We start from the raw sequence: 7,234 nt of genomic DNA, 5'->3' as shown, positions 1-7,234 counted from the left end.
TTTCAAGGCTAATATAAGAAGTAAACAATAAGATCGAAAAGTTGATCTTATGACAATAGAAAGAGTACGGTGTGCCGTGAAGCAAATTCACTGACTTGAAAACGAAATTCCGGCGCAATCGGGGTACACAATTGTATTTGCCGGCACGTTCCCTAAGGCTAACTCACTACTTCCACACAAAGGCACTTTTGGGTGGAAGGTTGGAGCCAAATAACTTATGCCCAATATAGAGTATGTGTTTAAGCTTGTGTTTGAAGGTTATGTTCAAGTGTGTTGAAATCAGAAAACCATCCTTCAATTTATAATGATAGATGGAGGAAGATGGAAGATCAAAGAAGAATATTTTCCATCAATGGGGAAATAAAATCAGAATTATTATAGTGATTTAATCACCATAATCAACCTCTTAAATGGGGGGTTACAAAGAATCAACCAAGAGAACAAGAAGGAGAATCCGAGAAGAGTTGTTGGAGTCTATCCAATAAGCTCGAGCTCGGTCGGGCATCCAGCCAAAAACAGGGTTGCTCTCGCGCCCGGTCGGGCGAACACTTAGCATTTCCAAATGCCTTCTCGCGCCCAGACGGGCGAGCTTCGCCCGATCAGACGACCGATCCTAACCCCTTTAATTCCCTTTCTTTATTCCAACATTAGCATCTATTTTGGAGCTGTAAAATTTGTGATGCTACTTGTATTTAAACTATGGCATTAGCCTTAGCTTTTAATATAAATCTTTTATTTTATGTTAAAAAAACATATAGGTAAATTCCCTACAAAAATAAAGTATATACTCTCTCCGTCCCTTATTTTTTTTGTCTCATTGCAAATATATTAGGTCAAACTTTTAAAACTTTGACTATGAATTCTCGTTTATCTGTAAATGATACTATATTCAAGTGGGATCTTGTTCAAATCGTCTCATTATATATTTTATTAATATCAATTTTTTATAATTTTTACGCGGATTGAAATGGGGATATATACGTTTGGAGATACGTCTTAGAGACCGTAAAAAGTCATATATATATATATATATATATATATATATATATATATATGGGGCAAAAAATAAAGGATAGAGAGAATATAGGTAAATTCTGTTGATTATCCAAACCCAAATTTACTAATGTTCGTTATTACCTATATGGTGATTGGTGATACCATGATAATGCTTACATTATACTATTTAGTGCTTTCACTACCTTTCTCCACATTACATGAGTTTGAAGCCCTTACCTTTATTTCACAGTTTGACTCTACCACTGTACTCACATGGCCATTTCTGAGTTTTTAGGGGCCTAAGGGCAAACTAATAATTAGGGGCCCCTATAAATTTGGGTATTCGCGCGATATAGTACATTCAAAAAATATATATATAGATATTCATTTTCATAAAAACTATACTTAAAAATAGTATTAACTTAAAGTGCAAATACTCTACCGTCCAAATATACGGAAAAAAAAAAGTCATACAGATGGGAGTATGTACCTTGGATATACTCAATATGAATGGGGTTATTATTATTTTTTTTTATAAGATTTATTAGAAATGTTATACCCTCTTCGTCTCAGATTATACTGCATGTATTTTATTTTTGGTGTTTTAAAATGTCGTAAACGTTTTAGTTTTATTTTAAATACTTTTATAATATTTCCTTTGTTTTTTTAAGTGCCTCAAATTGTTTTTGTACAATATTATGGGATGGGAGAGTAGTAAATAAGAAATTTGGAAGGCGACTATAAAAAGGAAACTCAAAAAATGAGGGGAAAAATGAGGAGGAAAATTGAAACAAATACAAAAAGAAAACAAGTAAAATTAAAGAAAATTATATGTTCTTATAAAATTTCCAAAAAAAAATAAATAAAGAAAAAAAGGCTTATGGTTAAAATAAAAAGAAGATTAGATTTAAACTAAAGAAAGAAGTAGAAAAGAACAATGAAACAAAAACATGAATGATAAGTCTCGAACCCCAAAACACGCATGCTAAGTAAATTCCACTAAAACAACTTGCTATGATCATTGAGCTAGTTTGTTTATTTGTCTATAACTAAGCAGAGATTTTGATTTGGGGCCCTAGGCGACCGCCTCGGCTGCCCTGGGGTCAGCGATGACACTATGTTCTCATCATATGAGTCTATATCTTTATTTTATTCTACCACTCTCCTCATCTTATAATGCATGGCCCCTCCTATGTTGCAATATAAAGGTGATTAGAAGTGCATATTAATCCGCATCCAACAATATCTCACTTGACAATGTTTTTTTGTTTTTTGTTTAAAGAAGTCCTAAAGAACATTATATTTCATTAATAAAAGTCATACGACATCTACAATTGATAATTAACGACAATGAAAACAGATTTAACAAAATCAAACAAGAATTGATTGGAAAAGGGCTAAGAATCCAAATACATAGATATAACACTTCGGCACATTCTTGATTCGTTGTCTCATACAACTTTTTGAGTGGATCCGTCGCCGCTTCATAATTTTGTGAGAAAGAACATTCGTGCTGATTTTGAACCCGAATCCGAACGATAATCAATCGTAGTCCCGCACAACAAGAGACCATATTAAGCACAAATAAAACTTTGTCTTTCGAAAGAGCTCGGAAAACCTTGTCTTTCAAAGGAAATCAAAAAAACCTTGTCTTTCGAGGGAGACATTATTATAACCCAAAAAAAAAAACGTAAAAGAAACTAAGATTGGGGCTTTCTACCGATGAAAACCCTTTCAAAATCAACAATGGATGCTAGGGTTTAGAAGAGAGAAAAGGCTCCACTTGACAATGTTTTTGAAATAATTAAACTAGATTTTAAGAAAATTATATTATAGGTGAAAATCCATAGCCTTGGTATGTATCCATTGATTCTTTGTTATATTCAATTTGTGTTTATCTCATTTTTTTTCCTACTAGAGCAGATAACATGCGCGATACGCACACCATAGCTAACCATATTTGGGGAGTTTTTTTTATTTCTGTTCAACCTTATGCCACGAATTTAGTTGTTGCATGTTAGCAATATTAATTAGGGAAAATATATAGACAAATATTTTTAGGAGTATAAATGTTTGTACACCATATTAAGGGTTTAAAAAGAGGCAATTAGCATTAATTAAGACAAATAAGTAAATAAATATTTTTAGAGGGTATAATTTTCCTAACATATATTATTCACAAAACTTATTTCAAACTTTTGTAAAGGTAGGGAAACGAGGCAATTAACATTAGTGAGAGTAAATAAGTAAATATATAAACATATTAGAGGATTAGTGAGAGTAAATAAGTAAATAATATAAACATATTAGAGGATATATTTATCCAAACAATATTCATAAGAGTCATTTCAAACTTTTTAAAAGGTAAGCATAAGAATTTGCGTCAGAATAAAAATGGTCGAAACAAAATTATAGGTTCAAAACAAATGACAATACCCTAAGTTACATTCATAATGTTCGTAAAAAAAATAACAAAAAATACATTCATAATGAAGGGGAGTGCGTCTATTATTTCGAAACAGAGAGTAATAAATATTAATTCTACTTTTGTACGGAGTAATATTCTAATTAGACTTGTTTTTTAGTGCTAGCCCTTTGAAAAAAAAATTACTGCTAGTGGCCTTAATATGCCCTATGCCTGTTTGTGTAATATTTATTTTATTCTAATTATTTGCATATGTACGATAACGATAAAATTGGGTGAGTCTAATATATCTAACAATAATAATCTAAGATCTGACAATAATATTCTAATATATGACATTAATATTCTAATATCTGACATTAATAATCTAATCTTTGACATTAATAATCTAATATCTGACATTAGATTATTATATTATTAATGTCAGATATTAGATTATTAATGTCATATATTAGAATATTATTGTCTGATATTAGATTATTCATGTCATATATTAGAATATCATTGTCAGATATTAGAATATTATTGTTAGATATATTGGACTCACGGTGAGTCCGGTTTCACGCAAAAGCTTCTCATGCGATAAATGTATTGGATGTTGTGTAGTTGAGCAATGTTCAAAACCTTTGTAGAGCTACTTAAGTTTAGCGAAGGAACAGTTAAAAAAAAATCAGGTTCTAGAAATATAAATGTGTAATAAATTTTAGGTTGTCAGAAACTATCTAATAAAATCCAGATTAAAAATTGTGAGAAACTACCTAATAAGAAAATTAATGTTGTAAGAAACTACCTAATAAAAGGTAAAATGTTGTAAGAAACTACCTAATAAAAAGGTAAAATGTTGTAAGAAACTACCTAATAAAAAGGTAAAATGTTGCGAAATACTACCTTTGTCGGATTTCCACCGTTGACTCACATCAAAACACCCCGAAACCACCGCTTTTCATCCCCAAAACCAACACAACCTACTTGAAATCGCCTCCCCCATGCCAAAACCACCTCCAACCCTAAAACCACCACCTCTTACCCCAAAAACCACCATTTCAAAGCACGAAACTTGTAATACTCCGTATTTTTATATATATAAATTATTTATTTTATTTATTTTTTATAAATAAAAATGATTCATTTCATTTTAAAAGAAATTAATCATTTAAATATTATGTAAGTGTGTATAAAATAATATGAGTCATTAATTGAGGCAATAAAACTATTTTGAATTACGTCATCTTTATTTAAATCGTTGGATCAACTTGTTGAGAAATTAAGGACACTTAAGAGCCCAACAAGTTGGCCCCAAAGGAAAGGAGTTAAGGAGAAGTAGGATTTAGTTTTGGCAGTTTTGTAATTATGAGTTTTTGTTTTAAAAGGGGAGTATTTATACTTCAAAACCTTAAGATTTTTCACTCTAAAAATCATTATTGTCAGATTTCACAAAAATCCCAAAAGTTTTTCTCTTTATATTCTCTCTCCTTTTTCTCTTTATTTTCCTCTCTTTTTCCTCTCCTTTTCCTCTCTCTTTCCCACGCCTCTCTCTCTCCTCTTCCCCCTCACGCACGCCGACCACCGGCGCCACCACCACCGACGAGCAGCGGCAGCACCGGCAACAGTCATGCGCCACCGTCCTCTCTCCTCCTTTCCTCCTTTTTCGGCTTGGTACAAAGGAAAAAAAAAACTCTTTTTCTCTTCCTAATTTAATTCTATTGTTTTGTTATTTTTAAAGTATGATTTTGATTGTGTTTTGGTATTTGTTTTGGGTATTTGATGTTGTTAAACTATTCACATAATTTTCAGATTTTTATTCAATCAAAAACCCTAATTTACAAACCCTAGAAATTGGATTGTTTATGGTCGGGGTTTGATCCTAGGTTGTTGTTGTTGTTGTTGTTTAATTAATGGTTTAAACATGTTTTTAATGAGTTTAAAGCCCTCAAATTAATGCTGGAATTTATTTATGCACACTACTTTTTAATTATTGAGCTAGGGTTTGATTACCCATAAAAGAGAAAAAGGTTTTAATGATTTAAATATGATTTCCTAATCTATTAGTGATGTTTTATATTAAATAAGTATGCTGAAATTTTATTTAAGTCATAAAAATTAAGTCTTTTTGAAAGGATTTGAAGTACCCACTTAAAGAAAAGGTTTTATGGCTTTTATGTCATTAAATTGGGTTGATTAGTAGGGTTTAAAGTGTATTATAGTTGCTGGAAATTTGTAAGAATAGTAGATTAACTATAGTTATGTATTCTTATTTGTAGGAAGCTTCGAGCTAGGTGATTTCTAGTGAGCTGAGTGTGGCCGAGTTTAGGCATTATTCAAGGTACGTATGTGCACAAGAATATTTGTGTATGCGTAGTATCATGCTAGGATTGTGAAGTATGATTTCAGTGATGAATTAGTAGCATGTTTGGTTGATTGAGCATGAATTGTTATGCAAGCATGTGAATATATTATTTGAGGCATGATACAAGTTGAATATGTATGAATCAATATGGAAGTATGTTTTATTTTCAAGTATCAAGAAAGCATGTATTTAATAAGCAAGGCTTATGTATGTTTAAAGAGCTAAAGTTAGAATTATTGAGCATGATTCATAAATTTATTTCTCACCTATTTATTATTGGTGTTGAGTCAAGAAGTTAATTTATTTATTTACTCGCTCATGTAAGTTGAGTTCGAGTCAAGGAAGTTTAGTAGTGTATTTTATGCACCAAGGTAGTAATCGTGTAATTTTGTGCACAAAACTAGGCAAGGGACCCTAATTAAATAAATAGTATGTGCTCACTAATTAATTCTAGAATGAATTGGAAGTATATATTGAATGTTGCTATGTTTATTCTTGATTGATTGGTTGGAGTTATCACAAGTTAAATTGATAAAATCACGTAAAGTGTAAGAGGATACGCACCAAAACTCTTAGAACGTATATACCTGGAGTATGAACATATGGGGGGAATTATGAGGTTTTATATTTAACCATAGCTTCTACAGGGGTACAGGATGATGTACTTTCTTTTATTATTCAAGCGCTGGAATTCTGTCACAACTCACAAGTGTAACATAGTAGGTGCCAATTGGGGTAGCTCCCTAATTGGAAGCTCAATATATAAATGGGCTATTTTCAAGGAAGGAAACCCGTTCGATGCATAATCCCAAAATTATTATTAATAATTTATATTGCTAGGTATGAGTCAGAGGTAAATTGACTTGTAATTGAATGAGGAGCATGTTTTAATTATTTTATTTTGATGCTAGGATATTCATGTTAGTGTGGTTCATATGTACTCAGCTTTTGCTGATTCGTACTTTTGTGTTTGTGTGTTAGCTTTCCTTTGGATTGACCCTACTATGACCCATTTATATGGTGAGTAGAGGGTTGAATAAAGAGAAAGTAATAGGTACTTGAAGCATGAAGAGCATGATGGGATAGAGTACAGAGAGTTACTTGTTATGTTTCTTTGTTTTGATATTTTTGAATTCTTGGTTATTGTTTATGGACTAACGTTATTGTGTTTATTTTTAATTGGTTTTTAAGAAGGGCCATGTTTGAATTGATTCCAACTTGTGAATGTTTTATTCTACATTTGTTTTGAGATTGTGAACTCAAGTTTTATTTTAAAAGTTGGTTTTTGTTTTTAGACTTCCGTTGTGTGACTTTGAAAATTAGCCTTAGCCGTTATCACGGTTGTTTCGGGGTTTTCTGATGTCCTGCGGGAGAGTTACAATTCCGAGACTGGAACCGGACGCCTGTACCTGCAAAACAAACGGATGCTCCGGATGATTGGAGATCCGCCTCCGACGGTCAAGTTA

The sequence above is a fragment of the Chenopodium quinoa genome, unplaced genomic scaffold (assembly GCF_001683475.1).
Source record: "Chenopodium quinoa cultivar QQ74 unplaced genomic scaffold, ASM168347v1, whole genome shotgun sequence".
In the NCBI taxonomy this organism is placed as follows: domain Eukaryota; kingdom Viridiplantae; phylum Streptophyta; class Magnoliopsida; order Caryophyllales; family Amaranthaceae; genus Chenopodium; species Chenopodium quinoa.
Note: the sequence above shows the minus strand (reverse complement) of the source record.